This window comes from Chelmon rostratus, chromosome 2 (genome assembly GCF_017976325.1).
Source record: "Chelmon rostratus isolate fCheRos1 chromosome 2, fCheRos1.pri, whole genome shotgun sequence".
NCBI lineage: Eukaryota > Metazoa > Chordata > Actinopteri > Chaetodontiformes > Chaetodontidae > Chelmon > Chelmon rostratus.
This window is the reverse complement of record NC_055659.1, coordinates 582,477-605,000: the sequence shown is the minus strand read 5'-3', so window position 1 is coordinate 605,000 and position 22,524 is coordinate 582,477. Positions and strand designations below refer to the sequence as shown.

At 45.7% G+C, this 22,524-nt stretch overlaps 1 long non-coding RNA gene across 1 annotated transcript; it reads left to right on the top strand.

Moving 5' to 3' along the window:
• Positions 1 to 1,636: 1,636 nt before the first annotated feature.
• LOC121624866 lies at positions 1,637 to 2,467 on the top strand. Its single transcript, XR_006007882.1, has 3 exons — positions 1,637 to 1,657; positions 1,739 to 1,810; positions 2,185 to 2,467. It is a non-coding gene; the product is annotated as an uncharacterized LOC121624866 (long non-coding RNA).
• Positions 2,468 to 22,524: the final 20,057 nt, after the last annotated feature.

The window sequence follows — 22,524 nt, the reverse complement described above, 5'->3', positions numbered from 1 at the left end:
GCATGTTATCGTGGTTTGGACTAAACGTTTTACCGGATTGGACGTTGTGGACCAGACCGTTATTGATTGGTGGATTATGAGACTTCATCAGTGAGTTGAATCAATTCTTTAATCGGTTGATGGTCGTTGGTGTTGATTGTACCTGCTGTTGTGATTGTATCTTGAAATTATTTGAGTCCTTCAAAGCAGGAGAATCTCAGCTTTCCAACGTTTTACAGCATGACTACAAACATCTGCTGCGTACGTAGACGGGTGGAGTACTGAACACTCTGAACACTCTGAACACTCTGAACACCTCGTCCAGCACTGCCAAGCTCTCCAGGTTTTAATGTGACAGGATGAACTTGTCATCCATCAGGTTTCTTATCCAACAAACACATCGTCGTTTAGTCCTTTTTGTGATGTGAAAGTCAGGAGACTCACTGTTTCCATGTCGTGAATCTACTGCAGATATTTTCAGGTGCTTTCTGTTGTTTACTGTTATTCCTTCTGGCAGATCGGCCACATAAAGTGACGCTCAGATCAGTTTAATCTGCAGCGACATGCTCCAGATATGTTCAGATTATAGATGAATCTTTGGTTCGATCCAAAACCTGTGAGTTCCTCCAGCGTGTATCTCCATCAGTGTTCAGTATGTTTCAGTGTGAGAGTGACGAGGAGATGAACACGACTTCACACCAACACGATGGAGAGAGGATGCTTTCACACATGTGGCTGGTTGTTTCATCTTTCTCTCATCAGTTTGAGGAGTTTCCTGTTACTACCAGTGTCGGCCTGTGTCCTCTCAGTGTGTGAGAGCTGCAGTGATACTTCTACTCACCCAGTACATCAGTGTTTGGTTTAGAGCTGATTTAACTAGGCTCACATGAAGCCAGATGAAGGGGCTCAGGTGAACATGGGTCTCACTCTCTCTGAGCCTGCTGAGGCCTGATGAAACCTCCGGCCGTGGCAGTTCAGCACCTTTGTGGCCTCCTTCATTTGACCCTTTTAACCCCTTAATGCCTATTGTGGAGAATTCGCATCAAACCGTTTTAATCCACATTGCAGCTGAATCGCGCTGACATTCCTCTGATGCTGGTTTGTGCACATTCAACACACACCTAGGAACCTTTCAAAGCACTGGTTTCTGGTCGGACCGGTCAAAGTGAAAGAACCCCTGTTCTAATTGTTGTTACAATGTCATGGTTGGAAGCCAATTTTGTGGCTGTTTTGATGAAATAAATGAATTTTGAATACACAAAAAGATGTTTTTACTGCATTTAAGCATTGAAAAAAGTGGACATATACTGTTTGTTTGAACCCTGTTCTAGTTAAATTTATATTTATTGTATGAACTACAGAAAGATTAACACACTCCTCTTAATTTAGGATCAATTTAAAAGCAAGAACACAAAGAATTAATCTTTTAATATAATTCTGAATAACTTCAGGTGTCAGGGGTTAATATTTTAATATGACCTCGTTTTATTGTTTACCATGTGATCTGTTTAATTTGGACCCCAGCAGAAGTAACTGTTGCCATGGTGTAGCCAGAGGAGTGCGTATGTCTGGTGATGATGTGTTGCGTCATCACGCACGTACCTGGGAGGTCGCGGCTGTCCAATCGCGTCGCTCGGAGCGCGTATTTGAGGGGAAGCGTGCGGAGCAGCTGCCACAGGTCGGTCGCTACAAACAATTACTATTTTCACATATAATTTCTTGGTTATATCATTCTAAACGCCGCCGCTACATCATTCAGCCCTTTTAGACATTAACCAGCGCGGGGAGGGACGAGTTGGACGTGCGGTGCGTCGGATATATTCTGCAATCGGTGAGTCTGCCTGTTGTTGTTAGCGTTAGCATTAGCGCTAGCATCGGCACTTTCAATGCATTTATATGGACTGGCTACAGCACACCTCGGTTCTAAATGCTAATGCTCTTTCATTGATGTGATTGATGTGCCACTACAGCACAATTGCACATGTGTGATTAATTTGGTGAATATGCACATGTTATTTAAGAAATGAGTGACATGTATTTGTTATGCTTATTTATGAAGTGGAGTGATAATGTGTTTAAACAAATGCACTTTATTGATAAATGTTTTTTTTCCTATTGTTACTTATGAAGTATTGAACCTTGGTGTGTACATGTAACTAGTTAGTGAAATGTTTATTTAAATATGGTCCTGTTTACATTGTACAGGCCAGGTGCTTGTACGGAGGCAGAATCAAAATCGATGGCGAGCTAGACACTGTTGGTCTGGTAGGAGGCTCTGGCCGCCTGGTTTCCTCCTCACCTTGTGGCACACAATGTGGATTGTTTTTCCCAAGCGCCTCATCTCCTATGAACTCTGTGGTTTGCGATACATAACCTGGTGTGTGTGGAACTGAAGCCCTAATGGTTACATCAGGGATTAATGTGACTTAAATGTTGTTGATGCATCAGACAGGTCAAGTGCACTGTACTAGTTAATTATTTAATCTGCAGATAGTAAATATTGGGATCACTGCATATATATATAATATTAATAATAATATTTTCTACCAACTGCATCTGCTGTCTGTGTGTTATTGTACCACTACCTTCTGAAGGCCTAGTCCCATTATACCTTTAAAGCTATAATTTAGCCTGTGTACTTGCTACAATGGCAACACCTAATGGTGAACCCAGTAAATAATGAAAGCGAGCTGAACGACAGCGTCTGGAGCCGTCTTCATGTTGGAACACTCCCCGTCTGTCCGTCGCAGCTCTGCTCCTTCACCACTCGGCCGTCTTCTGCTCGTGACTCACTGAACGGGCTGGTCAGCTGGTGTTTCCTGTGCTGCTCGCAGTGGTAGAGAAAGCTATTTGTCTCAACAAGTTCACCTTCGCTGGAGGAAAACTGAGGGGAAAAAGAGCGTCAAGAAATAAACGATTGCCACCTGAATCCCAGCTGGCCACCAATCTTCCCCTCAACATCCCGACAGGCCGCTGAACGCCACACATTTCAAATGAAACGGTCTTTGTTCCCAGAGATTAATGCGTGTTGCCCGTAGTAACACAGGAAAGCTTGATGTACCTGTCAGAAGTGTGCAGGAAAATGAATGAGAGAGGAAAGAAACACAAGTTTGAAAATGTGCACAAACGGTGCTGAAGTGCCTCTGGGCCTGATCTGTGGAGCCGTGAATCACAGCTCTGCTCCTCACGCGTCCTGTGACGAAGACTGAGCTTCAGACGCTGTTTCAGTGATGAAGACGCCTCCAGTTTGACCGCAGCAGTAAGTGTTAGCAGCAGCTGTTGAGACTGCAGCGATGAAACCAGCAGTCACAGACCAGACGGTCTCTGGAGCTGCAGTCTGAGCGAATCTTTATCACCCCACATCAGATCAGTCAGTCTCATTTCCATCCTTCTGATTGGCTGATCTTCACGTCTCTCACAGTCAGAGGCCGGCTGAGGCTGATGGTCATTATTCTGCAGGCGTGTTGGACACATTCAAACACTGACCTGACGATGGCGCTACATGAGAAGAATCTGAAGCACATGAACCAGCAGCAGCAGAACTTTCAAATGGTTTTTAACATGATTTTGTGGTTCGGAAACATTTGTTTGTCGGTCGGCTTTCACAGGCGATGAACCTGACGGACCTGAACACTGACACTGAGGAAGACTCCGGCAGATATCACACTGTGGAAGGAGCTTCCTGTTAAATTCTGTCCATCAAAGAGTCCAACACAGAAGGATGAAGACGAGGCAGATGAAGTTGAGCTGACTCGTGGTTTAGCACGCACACATGCAGCTCTCCCTGTGGCACGGCAAACAAAGCTAATTGCTTTTTACTCCAAATGTTTTCCGAGCCAAGACTGCGAGCTGCCCCCCCAGCTGTTTTCAGCCCCCTGCGAGCTGCCCCCCAGCTGTTTCCAGCCCCCAGTGAAGCGGGGACACACTGTGCCGCCGGAGAGACAGAGAAAACCCTTCTACCTTTTCTTTCATCAGCTGTTCATGCTCGGTGATGTGTGCTGGCCTCAGAAGCCTTCATGAGAACCTGAACAGCCACAGCTGAGAGATCTGCTGGATCGTCGGCTCTCTTCAACGAAGCCGTTCAGCCAACAGGTCGTCAGATATGAGTCGAGTTTTTACAGAGGAGGTTTCAGAGCGTCAAACCTGCTGCCTGTGATCCACCAGGACCTGAGAACGTGGTCTGAGGGCAGCTGGGACGGAGTTAACGCAGTCGGAGTTCACAGGTTGGTCAGGGTTTGTTTCATGTTTGACCTCATCAGCTTCATCGATTGTTGTAAATATCTGCTGATTCTGAATCTGTTGCAGCAACACGTTTCAAACACGCGACAGGAGCAACTAAAGACTGGGAAAGATGTGGAACGCTCCAAAAACACCTGTTTGGAGCGTTCCACAGGTAAACAGGTTGACTGGTAACAGGTGATCTTTTCTGTCTAAATACTACAAATACAACTACTGCGCAGTAATACTGTAATCCAGTCAGAGCTGTAGTAAGTTCAAATAGTCGTCATTGCAGTAGCACGTTGCCATGGTTACTGAATCCACCTAAAATCAATCAAATGTGAATTAATAGAAGCTGCAGACTGTTGATCCAGTTCAGCTTCGCCTCGCTAACTTTGCAGAATTTAAAGCTCTGTGATTGGCTGTTTGCTAGTGAAAGGCATCTTGGGAGTCGTAGCTGAAGTTTTTCTGTCCTCGGGCTTCCGTAGTTTGACTTATTTCCTACAGAGCTGTCCAGCTTCTGTTATCGTGTCCGTGTGTGTGTCCGTGTGTGTGTCCGTCCTTTGTTGTGGCACATGATGCAATAATCCTGCATGGTCATTGGTGTCTGTGTGGAAGCTGCTCTGAGCTGCAGGACACGAAGAGGGAGAACAAATCCCTCCTGAAGTTCACTCACCTGTCACCTCGGAAGGTTTTAGCCGATTTTCTAACAGAATAAACTTTATTCCTGCAGCACGTTTCTGACCAAAGAAAGAAGCGGTGCTGCAGAACAATTAAAAGAAACAATCAAACGCCACAAAAACAAAGTTTCTGTATCTCACACTGAATAATGTGGAAACCAGATTCTCTTGTGTGTCTCATGTAGAATATGGAGATGAATGTAAGGTCACAGGTAACACAGAAACTGTTGAAGGTGAATCATCAAACAGTCAGACGGTGTTGAAACAACCGCTTTGAGAACAATCTGAAGCTCAGGCCAAACATCTCGTCTGAAATGAGGTAAGTTCGTGTTGTTGTTAGTTTCCTGTCGATTAATTGGAATATTGTCTCCATAAATCAGTGGTTTTCTGTAGAAAATGTCAGAAAACAGTCAGTCAGTGAATGAAGAAAATGAAAGCTGACGTCCTCAGAGGCGGCAGCCACTTCCTGTCTGAACGCTCGTTAATTCTGCCAGCTTGTCAACAGGAAGTGAGCTGTAGTAAATACTGACTGTCATGTATAACACATGTATGTGTAGGCCCGTCTTCATTCGTTTCCAGTGTTGTATTAGAACAGGGGTCGGCAACTCGCGGCTCCGGAGCCGCATGCGGCTCTTTCATCCCTCTGATGCGGCTCCCGAAAATAATTAATGAGCATTTAACTAAAAAGTATTTTATTTTAGTTCGTTCGTTTTGAAACAAATCGCTCGCGCTCACAGATGACAGTTTACAATCCTGCATAAAGATGCAGGTGACGGCGCACAGCGCTGATGTGCAGACGCTCTGCGCTAAGGTTCAGGAGCAGAAATCACATTAACCACGTTTGATTAATATTTTAATAGCCTATTATTGAGCATATATTCATATTTTTTCATTGTTCAGTGAAATAGTATATTATACTATTAGTTATTACTCAGGTTGACAGCTGACTGCACGCGTCAGTAAAAGACTGACTGCACGCAGAGAGTGACGGTATTTTTACCTTGCTGCCGGTGGAGAATTTAAGTTTGGTGTTTTTTTTCATAAATGCAAGAAGGACTCAAACAGACATTGAGAATTTTACTTGAAAGAACTTCAACCCAACGTCTTTTTGTCGGACTTCAAAATGTTATTGTTGCACGCAGAAATGTCATTTTGTTTTCTCTGCAGTCGATCAGTTATTTCATAAATGCAGCACATTATCGCTTGTTTGTACGTAGTATAAAGGCAAAAAAAACATATGCAGCGTTATTTTATTTGACACGTCAAAGGGGTTTTGTGGCTCCCAGTGTTTTCTGTACTGTGGGAAACGGGTCCAAATGGCTCTTTGAGTGGTAAAGGTTGCCGACCCCTGTATTAGAAGAAAAGGACTCAACGTGCAGCTGGAGGTTTTCTGAGGCGGAGGTGAGACTTTGTGGGTCCTGGTTCACGTTTAATAGAGACAAACCTTCAGCGACTGAGCGTCGACCTTCAGCAGCACCTTTAACTTCCAGCTCTGGACTAACTCCTGGCCTCCTGCCTCAGTGAGAACACATCCAGCTAATTTACATGTTCACATAATGAAATCCCATCACGCAGCATCGTAGATTAAGGTGCTGCAAAGCCACAATTGAAGACTTTTGTACATTTTTAAATGAACGTCTGTCAAACGCTGCATTTAAATTGGTGAAAATGAAGCGAGTTTAACAAACGTTGATGTAGAAAAGGAATAAGTGTTAATGATGAGGACACTGTGGGGGATCGGTCAGGAGCCTCCAATAACAGCTCACCTGGAAAGACGACCTGGAGCTGCGTTCATGTCCACATCTTCCTCTGAAGCTAAAGGAAACTGAGCGTCACACCTGTAGGCGCTTTGATTTCTGTTTATATTCTTCACATTTTATGAATAATTTGCTGAATGGAGCCAAAAAGTCCTTTTGTGTTGATGAACTTTTTAGCCTCGTTAGCAGCGTGAATCTTCCACTCTGGTCTTTGTGAGTTTCTGTTTGTAGTGCAAACATTTCGTGTCAGCTCGGTGAAAACTTCAGTCTGTCTTTAGTTAAGTTCATCTTCAGTTTAATTTCTCTTCGGGTTTCACGTCTGCTGTTACAGGAAGTGGCCAATCAGCCTGCAGCGAGCGCCCCCCCTCACTGCTGGTATAACGTACGTCTTTATTAGCCCCCGTGTACACATACATGCCTCTCTGTGCTTTTCAGTTTAAACCTTCAGGCCTGCTCTGTGTCTAACAGTCTCACTCAGAACAACAGCGAGTAGCTGTGAAGCTTTTAATTTGAAAAGCAGCTTCATTGCCATCTTTCATGTTTGATTCTAATCCAACAGTTCTGCTCTGATCAGGACTGAATATGAAGCTTGTTCAACAGCGGATGATGACGAGGAAGCTAAAGGGGTTGCAGAATGTGACGTCAGCATCGGTGGGTGTGTGGGATGAATCCTCTTCATCTGCTCGTGTGTTTGTTCTTGTTTTAGCGTGTTTGCTAATGAGCGGCTGTTTGTTCAGGTCAGAGCAGACTCACAGAGGAAACACCCTCTGATTCAGTCGAAGCAAACATCAGGATCACAGATTATGAGACCGAAGTCTCGGAGGGGGGTTATAATGTGGACTGACTTCTTCTTGTGCAGCTGGTTGTAGTTTGTTAATCTTAACTCGCTGCGTCAGCGTTAACTTCACATGTTTCACACAGACATGAACAGCCGTCTCCCAGGTGAAAGTCCTGTTTGAGTTTGACCCATCCGTCCACCTCCACCCACCTCCATGTGGACTTTCTTGCTCTTTATTCGACGTCACCTGACTTCCTCCTTTGCTCCCGTAATAATTACTATCCCCACTAGAGGTCGCTGCCTTAATATAAATGTAAATATGGGTCGTAGTTACCGTCTCGACCTATCGGGTCATTTTTCTGGTGATGACGCTCTTGATACAGGAAGTGATATTTGGATTAAAAACAAATGAACGTGATGTTTCCAGGTGCCTCCATCAGTCATCATTCTCAGGGGGTGTAAACCACAAATAATGCTGATGTAAACCTGTCAGGTATCGATGAAAGTACTTAAAAGTTATGAATCTGTATTTCACTGCACCAGAGGTTCCAGAAGGTGTAAATATGAAGTCCAGGCAGCGAGTCGAGCCTTCCAGCCCACTGATGTCGCAGGACCAGACGGTTTACTCTGCCTGCTACTGGCTGGAACATCTCCAGGGTTTAAGTCTCCGGCTGAAGACCCCCCTCTTCTTATGCAGCTGGTTGTAGGGGGCTGGGACTTATAGAGCCCCCTTTGATTCCAGCCCACTGTGGCCCCTCTTCCAGCTGCACTCTGAGGTGTTTACAGGAGGAGGATTAAACCAGCTCCTTCAGATGGTTCAATCTGCACCACCCAACAAACTCCACTGGACCTTATTATGGAAGACCTGAGGACACCATGTGTCTTTTGCAAAGTTGATTAAGTAGCTGTGCGGAAAATAACTTTGAGCGTGGTCAGTGTGTCGCAGGACCCCAGTTAATCATGTTTTTCGGACCCAGTTTATTCCAATTATCCCAGTGAGCAGCTGCAGTCATTAGAAAGTCAGCTTCCTCTCATTAATGCCTTTAAAACGCTGCAGACGTGTGATTGATTTCTCCTTTTAGAGAACACCCACAGCTTAAATTCTGCACAAAACGTTCTGCTCTGAATGAAACCTTTTCATTCCAGGCACGAAACTGTTCGGATGATGTGCACAGATTTCACGGTGTGTGACGGAGCTGGAACAACAAGTGCAGAACAGAAAGAAAGAAAACGTGAGACTGGCGTTAGTTTGAGTTTGTTAAAATCCTGCACATACGTGTCCGGTTCATTCAGATTCAGATTCAAAACATGTTGAACGTTTGTGAAGAAGCTTGTGGACGGAGCAGATTCCTCATGTTCAAACCTCAGACTGAGAGAGCGACAGACTCTACGTCTTCAGAAAGTCTTCAAACTGTAACTTCACAGTTTTATGGAGGCTCAACAATAAATGATGGCGTGAAAAATGTTGTTTGGCACTGAAAACCTGATCAGGAAGAAGAAACACGGCATTTCTGAAGCTCTGAAACCAGTTCCACTGAAAGAAGCGTTTCAAGTTATTTCTGTTTCACTCATTTATTTTCCTCTGATGTGTTTTTCAGTAGATCTTTCTGCTCTTTTCAGTTCTGTTTTCTTCACTCCGTTTTTGTTCAGTTTCGGTGGTTTTGAAAGGAGACGAGGAGATTATTAATTTACATATAAGCCTCTGACGTGACCACACGCCTCAGACAGTGGCTTTCACAAGTTCACCTGGAGCTCCCAAACAGCAGCGATTTAAAGTGGCCTCATCCAGTAGGTGTTGCTCCAGTCGTCCTTAAAGCCCCTCTTAAGGAGGACTGGAGCAATGGACAGTACTAGAAAAGTAATAGTAATAATAAAGACATTAAACCTGTTCTAGTAGATGCCTAAAATGAAAGTCTGACCCTGAAAATGAGCATTTTGTGAACTCTTGAAGTTTCTTTCTGTTGTTGTTTTCCACAAAGAACTGGGCGGGGTTAAAGTTAAAATCTGCACAGTGATTGGCTGGTGGTGACACACCCACTCTTCAGCCTGTCTGAGCTTCTCTCTTTTTTTAAGATAGTCCTTCCTGGATCCCCCAGAAGGGAAATCCAGGTGTTTCAGCAGCATGAAGCTGGAAATAAGTACAGATGAAGAGGAACTACGGCTGCTCCTGAACAAAGCACCAACAATAAGTCTGTTCGGAGGAGGTCTGACCGGTCTCGTCCAAAACCATCGACGTTGGCCGGCCTCGTCAGAGCTTTGGTTTATGTTTTCTGACGCCTGTTCATCGATCAAAGTGGGAGACAAACTGTGCATTTTAATGTGTTAGCATGTAAAAGTCCTGTTAGCGCAGTTAGCGTCACCACTATTTTAGCCACGTCTGCCAATGAAGTGAGTCTCCTCAGGTAGACGACGGAGGTCACAGAACAGAATGTTCTTCACCTGGAGGACGTTTCCAAACGCTCGTTTTCAGAGACCTAAAACTGCGTTCGTGTGGTCGAAAGGTCAAAACACCAAGTCGTGTTTACGTCTGGACCAGGAAGCAGCTGAGCGCCATCACTTCACCTCACCTCGTGTTCAAACTTCAGGTGTAAAGATGATGCTACATGCTAATGCTACATTAAGACGTCCATGGACGCTGGTAGATGTCTCATCTCTAATACCGGTGTTGTCTTTGTGTCAGCAGTTGTCACCATGGCAACAAATGACATTTGTGTTAACAGTTATTGGATGGATAGGTGAAGTCGTGATGAAACCACGCGGCTCTGAATAACGACACTGATGTGTTTTTACAGTGATGGCTGACGTTATGTGCTGTGTCTTGTGTTTCTTTCCTCCTGCTTTTCTTTTGGAAAAGCCAGCCTCAGGTTCCTGCTCAGGACAGGTTGTCCACTCCCCTTTCAAAATAAAACCCAGCTCAGCGGCAGAAACCACTGCAACAAGTGGAATGTAGGGACACTGCTGCACCGCCGTGCCGCCTCAGCTCTGCTGTTCTGAACAAATATTGAGCTTCTCTCTGCCAACACTGCCTCCTTTAGTCCCTGCAATATGGAACAGAAGCACTCAGCTCCAGCAGGGCTTTCTGGCCCATTTTTCATGCAAACTCCTCAGTAGTTGTTGTTTACGACGGCGCAGCATCCTGAGGAATTAGCATTGTCGAGACTGGGCGCCGCTGGCAAACAGTCGAGGTGCATCACGCAGCTGACAAACAGTTATTAAAGGCAGGAAAAGCCGGCGGATTGGCCAAAACTGGAGCGTTTCTCCTTCAGCTGTGGAAAGGATTTAAAATTTTAATAGCTGGGTTTAAAGATAGGAGGTTTTTTATTTATTAACGGTCCTGTTCTCCCTCCTCTGCAGCATCCTCCTGTCCCTCCACCTCCTGCCCTTTATTTCTTTTTTCTCATTCATCCCTCACCTCCTCCTCCACCCCTCACTTCGTCTTGTCTGCCCCTCTCCGTCCTCCACCTCCCTCCTCCACCTCTCAGTGTGTTCCCAGTAATGGGACGGTCTCAGTGGATCAATGACTCGGAGGAGAGAGACAGAGGACGGCCGAGACAGACGAGGTTCGCGGGAGCGACACTCTGAATCTCAACTACAGGCCAAGGACGGCCTGCAGGAGATGAAAGAGAGGGAGCGACAGAAAGGTGGAGGGGAGGAGGACGGAGAAATAGAAAGGTCTCTGTCGTTCATCTCTGCACATTTTAAAAATCAAGTTTCTGTCCAGCAGCGTTTTCACTGGAAACGACTTCCTGATGACTTTCATTAACTTCTTTCAGGCGAATGTTGGAGGTGTGAAGTTCAGGACGGAGGTCCACGTCTGGAGTCCTGCACGTCGGCAGGTCCTGGTTTGAGTTGGTTGCCTGTGGTAGCATTGTAGCAGTTAACAATAGCTAAAGCGGTGGTAGTATGATAGTATCTTAGCAGTTAGCCTTGGCATCAAGCAGTTAACATTAACAGTAAAGGTGAATCCAGCTGTATTGTCTTCTTCTGTTCTTCTTAGTAGTTAGCAGTTAGCATTAGCATTAGCTAAATGGTAGCATCAATACTGTATTGTCTTCTTCTGTTCTTCTTAGCAGTTAGCGGTTAGCATTAGCTAAATGGTAGCATCAGTACTGTATTGTCTTCTTCTGTTCTTCTTAGCAGTTAGAGTTAGCATTAGCATTAGCTAAATGGTAGCATCGGTACTAGCCACTACCTGGAGCAACAGGCCTGGGTCAGTTGAACGTGGCAGTGCTGTTTGGATTGTGTAGGAGCAGTGTGAACTGGCACTAGGGGGGGTGACTCTGGGACGCCAGAGTTCACCGCCTAGCCTCCTGGAGGTGTCGTGGGACTAAGTAGGCGAAACACCGTTGAAGCCAAAGAACTTCAGTGTCAACATTTTCAGCTTTAAAGTGAGATTGTGGTTGTTCGGTAACTTTCACCAAACTCTGAGAGTCTGAACAGAAGAATAAAGACGTCAGTGCTGCTGCAGCATTTCCAAGTAACTCAACACTTGCTAACCACCAGCATGTTAGCATTTAGCTTCAAGCACCAGCTTCACAGAGACTGTTCGTCTGGTTTATTTACTTGTTCAGTGTCTCAGACTGGAGCTCAAAACAGGACGCTGTTTGCTGGACGTCGGAGGGGAGCTGATGTGTGATTGGTTGATTAGATTTATTACTACACATTAAATAATGTGTTATAAATGTGTCTATGTGAACTTTCTGTTGATCGTGGCTGACGCTGACCTCAGGGTGAAGGAGCAGGCGTTTAACCACCTTCTGAAATGAAGGTGGTTAAATGCTTCTCATACAGATTGTGGACTAAACCTGAATCCATGCTGGTTTCAAACTGTACAGTCAGACGTGATGTGTGTGTGTTTGGCTGTATCTTAATGTGTGTGTTCACGTCCAGCAGCTCAAATATATTTAAATGTCTTTATTTACTGGCAGTTGACCTGACTTGAAAATAGTTTTCTGTTAATTTTTCTGTTCCTGTTCTGATGACTGAACTGGATCATAAATGCTGTGTTGACCAGCCGTCATCAGCGAGCTGCTGTGAGACGGGCGGTGAGACGGGTGGTGAGACGGGCAGACGTGGCCTCTCTTTCCTGAATTCTTTGCTGTTGTGAGGAGGACAGCAGTTTTCAGTCCTAACGACAATCACTCGGGGAAGCCTCGGTGTCACGCTGCCATCTACTGTTGAAAAAGTGCCACAGCAAGTGCTCTGGTGCTTTAAGATGACTCATATAAAAGGTGAGTGAAATAATAATGAAGCATCAGAGAATCAAATGAAGACACTCAGACTAATGTGACCTCACATCATATAAAACACAAACGTGAGTAAAGCAGCTGCAGTTCAGATCAGAGCTGTTTCTTTCTGTGAGTCTGTTTCAAAGTACGACCACTGAAACAACCACACTGCATCCTGTTTCCTCCACTGGATAGGGAGCGCTTGATTTATCTACCATAGAGCCGTTAGAGAAGTCCATCTCCACCCATCAACACAGCTTTATGTTTTGGGCTTTGGGAAAATCAAATGTCACGAAGTGACACATAATGAGAAGAAAAGGACGAAGCACCACGAGGACGAGGAGGAGACAGAGGCAACACCACTCTCATGCTCCAGATGGATGTCTGGGTCGATGGGGTCTGCAGAGCCTCACAGCGGTTCCTGAACAACAATCCTCCATAATAGGCACCAAAGGGAGAAGCACCAGGCATCGCACCCTCACACCCAGACGCCGGCACCAATCACCCAGCACCCGCAGACGGGTAGTTATCAGGTCCTCCTGCTATCGATTTCTCTTCTACAGGTATTTACTGTGAGAAGAGAAATACCGTTATTGTCTACAGGGCAGCAGGCGTATTTATCTCCTTTAACCGGCCCGCAGGTCTCTTTAACCGCTGCAGCGCCGGGACGGATCGTCATAGATGTCAGAGAGGTGGCGGCGAGTCGTAGAGCTAATGATGGTGTGAAGAGAGCGTCGCCTGGAGCCGGAGCTGCAGCTGACGAATGCTAACTCAGTGTGATGAAGACTCTGGAAAACGCTGCCTCACATCTCTGTTTCTTTGTTTGTTGTTTTGGGGTTAAAATCGTCGTTATGATGGACAGATGGACCAGCTGACCACCAGAACATGCAGGTGTTCATTGTTCAGAATCTCCTTTATAAAACAGGTGAAGGTGAAGGTGCAGCAGAGGTACTGAAGCATGTGTGACAGGTGAACACTAACATACAGAGGTGTGTGTGTGTGTGAATATGCACATGTCAACAGATGCACAGCGACATGCTGGAGAAGAATAAGCATGTTTAGAGGTCAGTGCTGTGCAGCAGAGCAGATGTCTGCAGCAGCTCTCCGCAGGGAAACACAGAGAAGCAGCGTGTTGCGAGCAGGCGCCGGCGTGTCAGGAACCATAGAGCAGACAGCCGTCGCTACATGTGTCTTCACCAGCACACAACAATAGTGACCACAGTGAAAACACACGAGGAGTCTGCAGCACCGAGAACAAAGACATGAACAGAAACATGAGAAAAAGAACAAATAAAATACAAATTACACAAGAAACAAATCCCACATTCAGTGTTTTCTATCAGGACGTTAGCCGCGCATCAACACACATACAAACGTTTACAGGGCGGCTCGTGTGTGTCCTCAGTGAGATGTCAGCTCGCTAAATGCTGCATGCTAGCAAACACAGTCTCTCACACACACTTTAGCATGATAAGCTACACTGCAGCCCTGCAGCACACACACACACACACACACAGACACACAGACAGCCTCAACACACATTTCCAGCAGGTTCATATCAGCAGAGAAACAAAGCAGCTCCTTTAAAACAGAACAATGTTACTTCAGTCACGTCTCAGTGTTTTTAAATGAATTAACCAAAGACGACCAAACAGGAAGTAAAGCCCGCAGAAGAAGATAAAATAAAATGTTTGTGCTCATTCCAGCAGCAAATCTATATCGATATCCAGGAAGATTTGTGACATTAAACTCACAGTTCTGAATGTTAAAAGAACATGCTGACAACATGTGAGCAGCACTTAAAGAACACAGGAACCCAGAAAACAGAAGTGCTAACCTGTTCCTTCAAATTAAAAGTCTGTGTTTCCATCCATGCACAGTTCTGACAGCATGTGTTCAGAATATCACACAACAACATGACACCACAGACCAACAGATCACACCATGACCGACCAATGACAGCACACCATTTGAAGCCCACCTGTTCTATTATCAGGTCTTATTAGGACTCGTTAAGCCTTGTATTGATCATGACTGACGAGTTCAGCTGCAAATACAAAAGTAACTCACAGAAGTCTTCTTTGCATCAGGTGCAGTTCAGCTCAGGTGTGTTCAGACTGCAGATACAGGAAGTGCACAATGTGGGTTTGAGCAGTTCACAGTCTGCAGTCCACAGTCCACAATCCACAGTCCGCAGTCCGCAGTCCACAGTCCACAGTCCGCAATCCACAATCCATAATCCACAGTCCACAGTCTGCAGTCTGCAGTCCACAATCCACAATCCGCAGTCCTCAATGCACACACAGACACAGGTCAATACACACACTGATACTGAAGCGAGGCAGGAAGTGGACACACACACATGGCTTTCCCTGTTCTGCTGGGGTGATAAGGTTAATCAAGACTCGCCCTTATATTTAAGTTTTCCTTTCATTGCTCTTCAAACATGCACAGAGGTGTGTGTGTGTGTGTGTGTGTGTGTGATAGGACCAGACTGAGGGAAGGAATAAACTCTCTGTTAGTGTGTAGATGGTCTCAGATCAGATCTTCCTGCAGTGACTCTGACCTGTCTCAGAGTCTTGTCAGGATGACAGGAAGCTCATCACCATAAAAGACAAGAATAATAATCAGAAGAAATAATAAATGAGCTTTTGTTGCTCTTGCTATTTGCACACTCGTCGTAATGACCACCAAACGAAAGTGAGAGGACGTTTGACCAAAGGCTGCAGGATCATCATGGATCCATGTGGGCCATCTCTGGTGGGCTGTCACTGGCTGACGCCCACAGACCACCAGCCAATGGGCCACCAGCTGGTCTGTAAGCTACACTCAGCTGAATCCACTGAACCACCATCAAACTCAGCAGCACTTTGCTAGCCATGCTAATCCCCAGCCCAGGGTAGGGTCAGGGTTAGGTTTTCTGAGGCGTTCAGAAGGTTCAGCAGCAGCCTGTCGCTCTCACAACCATCACAGACTGATAATGTGGGTGAGGAGCTGAATCCCTGCCAGGCAGCAATCAATACAGAGTCATTTAGACTTCTAACCACAGCAGGTAACCGCCTCCAGACGAGGCTGCTGATCGACAGTTCAGGGTTCGGGACTCAATCGGCTCCGTGTTTCATGGGTTAACTCTCTGTGGAGAAAGAGTCTGTGACACAATTACATATCTCCATTCCCAAAACCAAACTTACACATAATATCACATGACACAAGATCAAACAGGAGCTCCTGGCAGGTAACACACCCGACCAATCACAGCAAACCATGATCAGCATCACTCATTGAGTTCCACTTTCTGCCTCTTATCCAGGGCAGCGTTTTATAAATACACAAGCATATAAATATATGAAGTTTAAGAGAAGAAGGAGCTTAATTTGACCGAGTCTGGCTGCTCTAAGTGGACAAGGACTCTTCTAAAAGCTGCTGAAACACCTTGGACAGAGGATCCCAAACCAGGTCAGCTTCTCCTGACTCAGTTGCTGCTCAGGTCCTGACCTCAACGAGTTCTACCAGACCTCATGAACCACATCTTGATGGTTTTCGTTTGGAGTTGGAGTTGGCTGACCCGGTCTGCTCTGAAACCTGGTTCTCCTCCCGTGGTTTCTCTGTGTTGCCGTTGACTTCACTGTTTCACACACCTGCAGGATTTATGACATCACAACTCTTTAGGAGCCAGTGGTTTTTATTGATAGTGAAGATCGATGTAATTCAGTATAATTGAATGTTGTTAAGCAGAATGATGTGAATGTGTATGAACTACAGTCCAGACTGGAGCCTCTGTGAACAGGGACAGTCAGGGTCTCATGTCTCAGTGACAGTCAGGGTCTCATGTCTCATGTCTCCTGTCTCATGTCTCTCTTGTCTCTCTTGTCTCTCACGTCTCAGACTCTGTCTTGCTGCTCTGATGTAAAACTTTCCAAAACATCAATTTAACAAACGTACATAGAAATTATCTCAGTCATTCAAATTAATGCAAAAATCTGAATGCAACACTTTCTATCAGTGTGTGATGGAGGTAATTCATTTTTCATCCTGCAGAGGGCAGCAACATGAAGTAAAAGGTAAAGAAGAGCAGGAAGAGGAAGAAGAAGAGGACGAGGAAGAGGAAGAGGAAGTGTGCTGAACAGAAGTCAGGTTGGGGTGAGGGTTCAGAGAGAGGAAATGAGGGGCCTCTTCACACCAGTCAAACCACAGGAAGTGGTTCAGAGAGCCAACAGAAACTGGACCTGAGCTCAGGAGGGAAGAGGCTGAAGCCAGAACACCTGAGGGCACAAATGGACACTTCAGACATGACGGATTCACTTCAGGAGGACATGAGGGAGAGTGCAGGTGAGTCACCTGTCTCATCTGTGTTCTGAACGTGGCTGGTGGTGTTGGAGCTCGGTGGGGGCTGGTCCATGGGGTCGGTCAGCTGCAGGTCTGCTGGGACGACTGGACCAATCAGCATTAACGGTGCTTTAAGCTGTCAGGTGATCTGCGGTGTTTGGTCTGCTGGTTGGTGGTCGGACATCTTTCATCCTGGTTTATTAGAGCTGAATGTGAAATTATTAAAAGAACGTGAGCTTTTATTTTTCTTTTTTATGTCTCAGGAACTGAAAATCTTTGGGCTTTCAACTGTTGGTCAGAAAACATTTAAACTCTAATCTGCAGATAAATCAGTGTGACTTATGTGATCAACTTATTCATGAGAATAATAATTATAATAATTTTATACAGCAACAGAGTTTCAAAGTTCTTCACACGTTTGAACCAGGATTAAAATAATTCAGGAGGCAATGAGGAAATAAATTAAAACTTAAGAATAATAAAAAAATAATATAATCCTGTACAATAATATAAGATAAAAACTACAGTGATGATAATAAAACAGGTTTAGAGTTTTAAAAAGATACTGCAGTGCTAGGCTTCAATCTGAATCTATAAAGTACATTAAATTATCACATAAAGTTAAAGCTAGTTATAGTAAAGTAAAAACTTCAGTACTTCCCTGAAATGTTGGAGTTGAGGCATAAAGTAGCAGAAAATGAAAATACTAGAGTAAAGTACAAGTAACACAAAAAGTACCGTGCTTGAGTAAATGTACGGAGTAAAAGTGAGTAAGTGCTGTATTATCAGCTCTGAAAAGCCTGAAAGCACCGGCGAAAACTGGATGTGGAGGAATTTTCATTCAGGCAGGAGCTCAGAGAGTTCCAGGTGTCGAGGAGGGAGGAAATAAAAGAGAAACAGGACGGCGCAATTATCTTCACCCCCACATCAAAGGAAAGGTCGGCCTTACCGATGAATCACAAGATGCCGACGGAGTTCACGCTCAACACGACGTGAGAGTTCTGCTTCTGAGACGTGACCTGAGTCTCAACCTGCAGTCACAGCACAGCTGAGGAGGAGGAGGAGAGATGAAGATGAGCTCTGTGTGGTTTAGTGACATTAACTCCAAACAGACATGAGAGAAGAACATTTGTGATCAACCTTCACTCGCCTGTTTTAAATGAACATTTAAAGGTTTTTTATCACCTGAACGAGCTGGAACACGTCCTGACCTGACCGACCAAACACCTGCAGAACCCATGACATCCACACATTAAGTTGTGTTTCAAAGCTCGGTCGTCATGACAACAGTGCTGCACGTCCATCATGTGTTTTTTTTGTGTTTTGGACGGAGAGTCGGACAAAGTGTTGCTGATGAAACTCTCGCAGCATCTCTGCGGCCATGAATCACGCTGCTCAGCCTCGGACACGGCAGCAGCATAATTGCATTGTGTGTGTGTGTGTGTGTGTGTGTGTGTGTGTGTGTGTGTGTGTGTGTGTGTCATAAGAAGTAGAGAGCTAAAAAAGAGTGAGAGGGCTGCAGCCTCTGAGTGTGAGAGGGACGAGGGGAGGCGAGGAGCGAGTGAAGTGAAGCATCGTGGGTCAGCGGTTGGTCAGGGTGAGTGCTGCTTCAGCACAGTGAGAACAGCTTGAGAGTCTGCGCTCGCTTTGCTTCATTCAGACTAAATGTCACTGCTGGCAGCCATGAAACAAAAGGCACGCTGTTTTAATGTAAGCCACTCGTTTCCTGAAGCACGTTCTCTGTTCAGATCTATCATGTGATCGCAGCTGATACTGAGCGTGCTCACATCCACTCCTCTTCCACCGCCCGCCATTTGGACGTTAATGGATCTTATCGCTGCTGTTATTTACGTTGCAGAGCTGCAGCTCCTCTAATGTCGAAGAGCAGAAGAAATGCTGCTGTCATGGCTGAACAGACACCTGCCCCCGGACCCCGGAGAGCTTCTGCAGGCTCTCTTCTCTGTGATTTGTCAGTGGAGTCGTGGAGGTTTCTTCAGCCGCGCTGTTTCCTGTCTGTTCACGTTTCACTGGCCTTTGACTCGATGGCTGTGACGGGCTGTGAGTGTTTTAAAGCTGCTTCATCAGGTCGTAGAGCTGCAGCTCCGCCGGCTGAACGGTTCAGACTGCAGTAACTAACTTCCTGAACACCTGTCCGCTTCACCTCACGCTGTATCTGAGTTCCAAGACAGACGAGCCCTGTGTCACAGATACAGATACTCTGTGCTGGATTCACTGAACTCCTCAGCGATGCTTCACTCGTGTTTTCGTTGTCCCACGTTGTTGTAGAGCAGTAATACGGGTCAAACTTCCTGCTAACGCCAACAGGAAGTCCCCTCAGTCTTCACTGCAGTCGTCTTCCTCAGTATATACTGAAAATACAGTCCAGCAGGTCTACATGTCTGACACAGTCCAGCAGGTCGTTCACACCTGGAGAGTCGTTGAGGTGTGTCTTGGTTACCCACTGTGCCGTCATGTGACTCATTAGGGTCACACGAGTTGTTGTGTGAGTGGCTGTAAAGCTGTCGGGGGAGGGGTCTCAGGACTGCATTATAAATGGCTGGTAAGTGGCGTCGTAGACCACCTCCACTCAGTGATGGTCATTCCAGCTCCTCCAACTCCTCTTTAAAACCATCGATCCTCATTATCGTGTGTCCCTCGTCCTTCAGGTACAGGTGGACCGCTGAGTCTGGACCCGATGTGTCCTGCGCTTGTTTTGTTTCCTGGCTGTGTTGGTTTACAGCCTGATGGTGTCGGGTTCTGATAACCCCCAGTTCAGCTCCAGTGGGTGTCGAGAATCAAAGGTCAAATCCTGGTCCTCGTGTTGGGTTTTCAGTGTACCTCCATGTGGAGTCATCTTCAACGTGCGCTGTGCAGACCAGAAAGACCAGACTGTTTCCTTCAACATCCTCCAGAGTGAACTTCATGTTCACTGATGTGACCTTCCACTTCCTGTTTGTCCCAGGTGTCACCACGGACCTGAACCAATGACCATATTCACCACCTGAGCTCAGCTGCGCCATCATCAGGTCGACATGTTAATGAGGCCTGTACTCTGGTTTATGAGCGAGCAGCTGCAGAGCTGATGACGTGTTTAATGTTCATTCATTTTTACCAAACACACACACACACACACACACACACACACACACACACACACACACACAGACTCTCTCTCTCTAACTGAAAGGCTTCTTTAATGGGCTCCCAGAAGTCTGATCGATTTCAGATCCCCTGGCTGTTCTTGTGACTCCCACAGACTCATTTTCATCTCATTTTACAGAACAGCAGAACCACCAGCAGGACGCCGTATCGACCTGTAGACAGGTGTTCGGTTTGTCAATCAGCCCGATTGATTTGAACTACAAGGTTGATGAATAAGTGCTTCACATGTACTGTTTCACCCTGAAGTGTGTTCTCCATACGTTACATATGGAAACCCACTCGTGTGTGTGTGGCGCGTCGCTTCGCACACAGAACACACAGAAACCGCCTCGAGATTTCTCCAGATGTGCTGCGCTGACCGACAGGTGTCATCTGCATCATGTTTTCAGAGTAAATGAAGCTGCATTTAAGTTCTGAGCTGGAGTGGCAGGTCACCACAGCGACCCCTCTGACACCAGAGACCAGGTTCACAGAGTCCTGTATGTGGTTTAGACGACCACAGCACTTTGTCTGAGGTCAGTGAAGCTGCAGACTCGCTGTTCAGATTCATCCAGATGTTATAACCGTTATTCGCTTGTTGTTTGATCCTCTGAATACTGCTCAATATTACTGCAGCAGTATTTCAGTTTCTCTGTGTGTGTGTGTGTGTGTGTGTGTGTGTGTGTGTCTGTGTGTGTGTCTGTGTCTGTGTTTGTCTTGTGGGTGTGTGTGTTTTTGTTTGTGTGTGTGTGTTCAGTTGTCTCTGTGTGTAAACTTGTTGGAAACACTTCAAAGCAGCAGTTAGAGTTGCAGGCTAAAACTAGCGAGCTAACAAGCTAAAGGCTTAGCAGTCTAAATACCAGGCTGTATGCAGCTAACAGCTGAGCAGCTAACAGCTGAGCAGCTAACACCTGAGCAGCTAACAGCTGAGCAGCTAACAGCTCAGATCAACTCAGGTGCACCATAACCCAGCAGGAACTCAGCTGAGGGTCCTGATCCTGATGCTCCCCACAGAAAGTACAGATACACACACACTCACACACGCACACAGATACACACACACACAGATACACACGCACACAGATACACACACACACCTTGACCTTGGTGTGGCAAACTCTGCAACAGCAAATCAGAGCTCAGCCAACCAATCATCCTCCAGCTACAGAGAAAGGTGTGTGTGTGTGTGTGTGTGTGTGTGTGTGTGTGTGTGTGTATCTACCTCATTACATCAGTGGCCTTGGTGAACATAATCAGAATTCAGAAGTGAAAATGAATCAAACTGTCTGTCACACAAACACACACACTTAATCCATCTGTGTGTGTGTGTGTGGGGGTGTCCTCTTCAAACAGAATGAAATGAGCAGTCAATATGTCATTTTCAGGAGGAAGGAATACACAAGTGAAAAAACATGAAACTCAGAGGCAGTGAGACAACACACACACACACACACACACACACACACACACACACACACACACACACACAGTGACAGAGGAGAAAAGAGGTGCTTTTGTTTCATTGAAGCTCAACACTGCCACCTGCTGCTGTCATCAGAGACAACAGACGCTGCCGAGCAGGAAGACGTTATTAATCCTCAGAGTGATGCAACAAAAAGACAAAATCAAAGTTGTTTATATATATTTATGTACATTTTAGACAAAGAACTATAAAAAATATAAATATATATATATTTCCACAAAAAACTCACAAAAAATATTGCCATGAAAAATATACTGCCACAAATGTGAAGAGAATTTCACAGCTTTAACAGAAATTTAATAAATAGAAACGTGTTGCATGCACAGGTTGAGTACTTAAAAGGAAGGAAAGTGGATGGGGTGGATGCAACAGTCTGGAGGGGTTGTCAATGATGGATGTCAGCTTGGCTAACATCCTTCTCTCACCTACATCATCAGTGGTGTCCAGAGGACAGTCCAGGACAGAACCAGCTCTCCTGACCAGTTTGTTCAGTCTCTTTCTGTCCCTCTCAGAGCTTCCACAGCCCCCAGCAGACCAAAAGACTGCAGATGCAACCACAGAGTCATAGAAAGTCCTCAGTAATGTCCTACATGCTCCAAAGGATCTCAGTCTTCTCAGAAGAAGGAGACGACTTTGGTCCTTCCTGGACAGGGTATCAGTGTTCGTGGACCAGTCCAGTTTATTGTTTAGGTGTACACCAGGTATTTGTACTCCTCCACGATCAACTCCCTGGAGTAGTAGTGTTTGTAGTTTGTGGTGCTATCATCATCTCCTTGATCTTGCCAGCATTGATGTGCAGGTGGTTTAGTCCACACCAGTGGACAAAGTTAGCGATGACTTCCCTGTTTTCCAAATCGTTCCTCTGTGAGACACATCCAACGATGGCTGTATCATCAGAGAACTTCTGGAGGGGGCAGCTGGTTGAGTTGTGTCT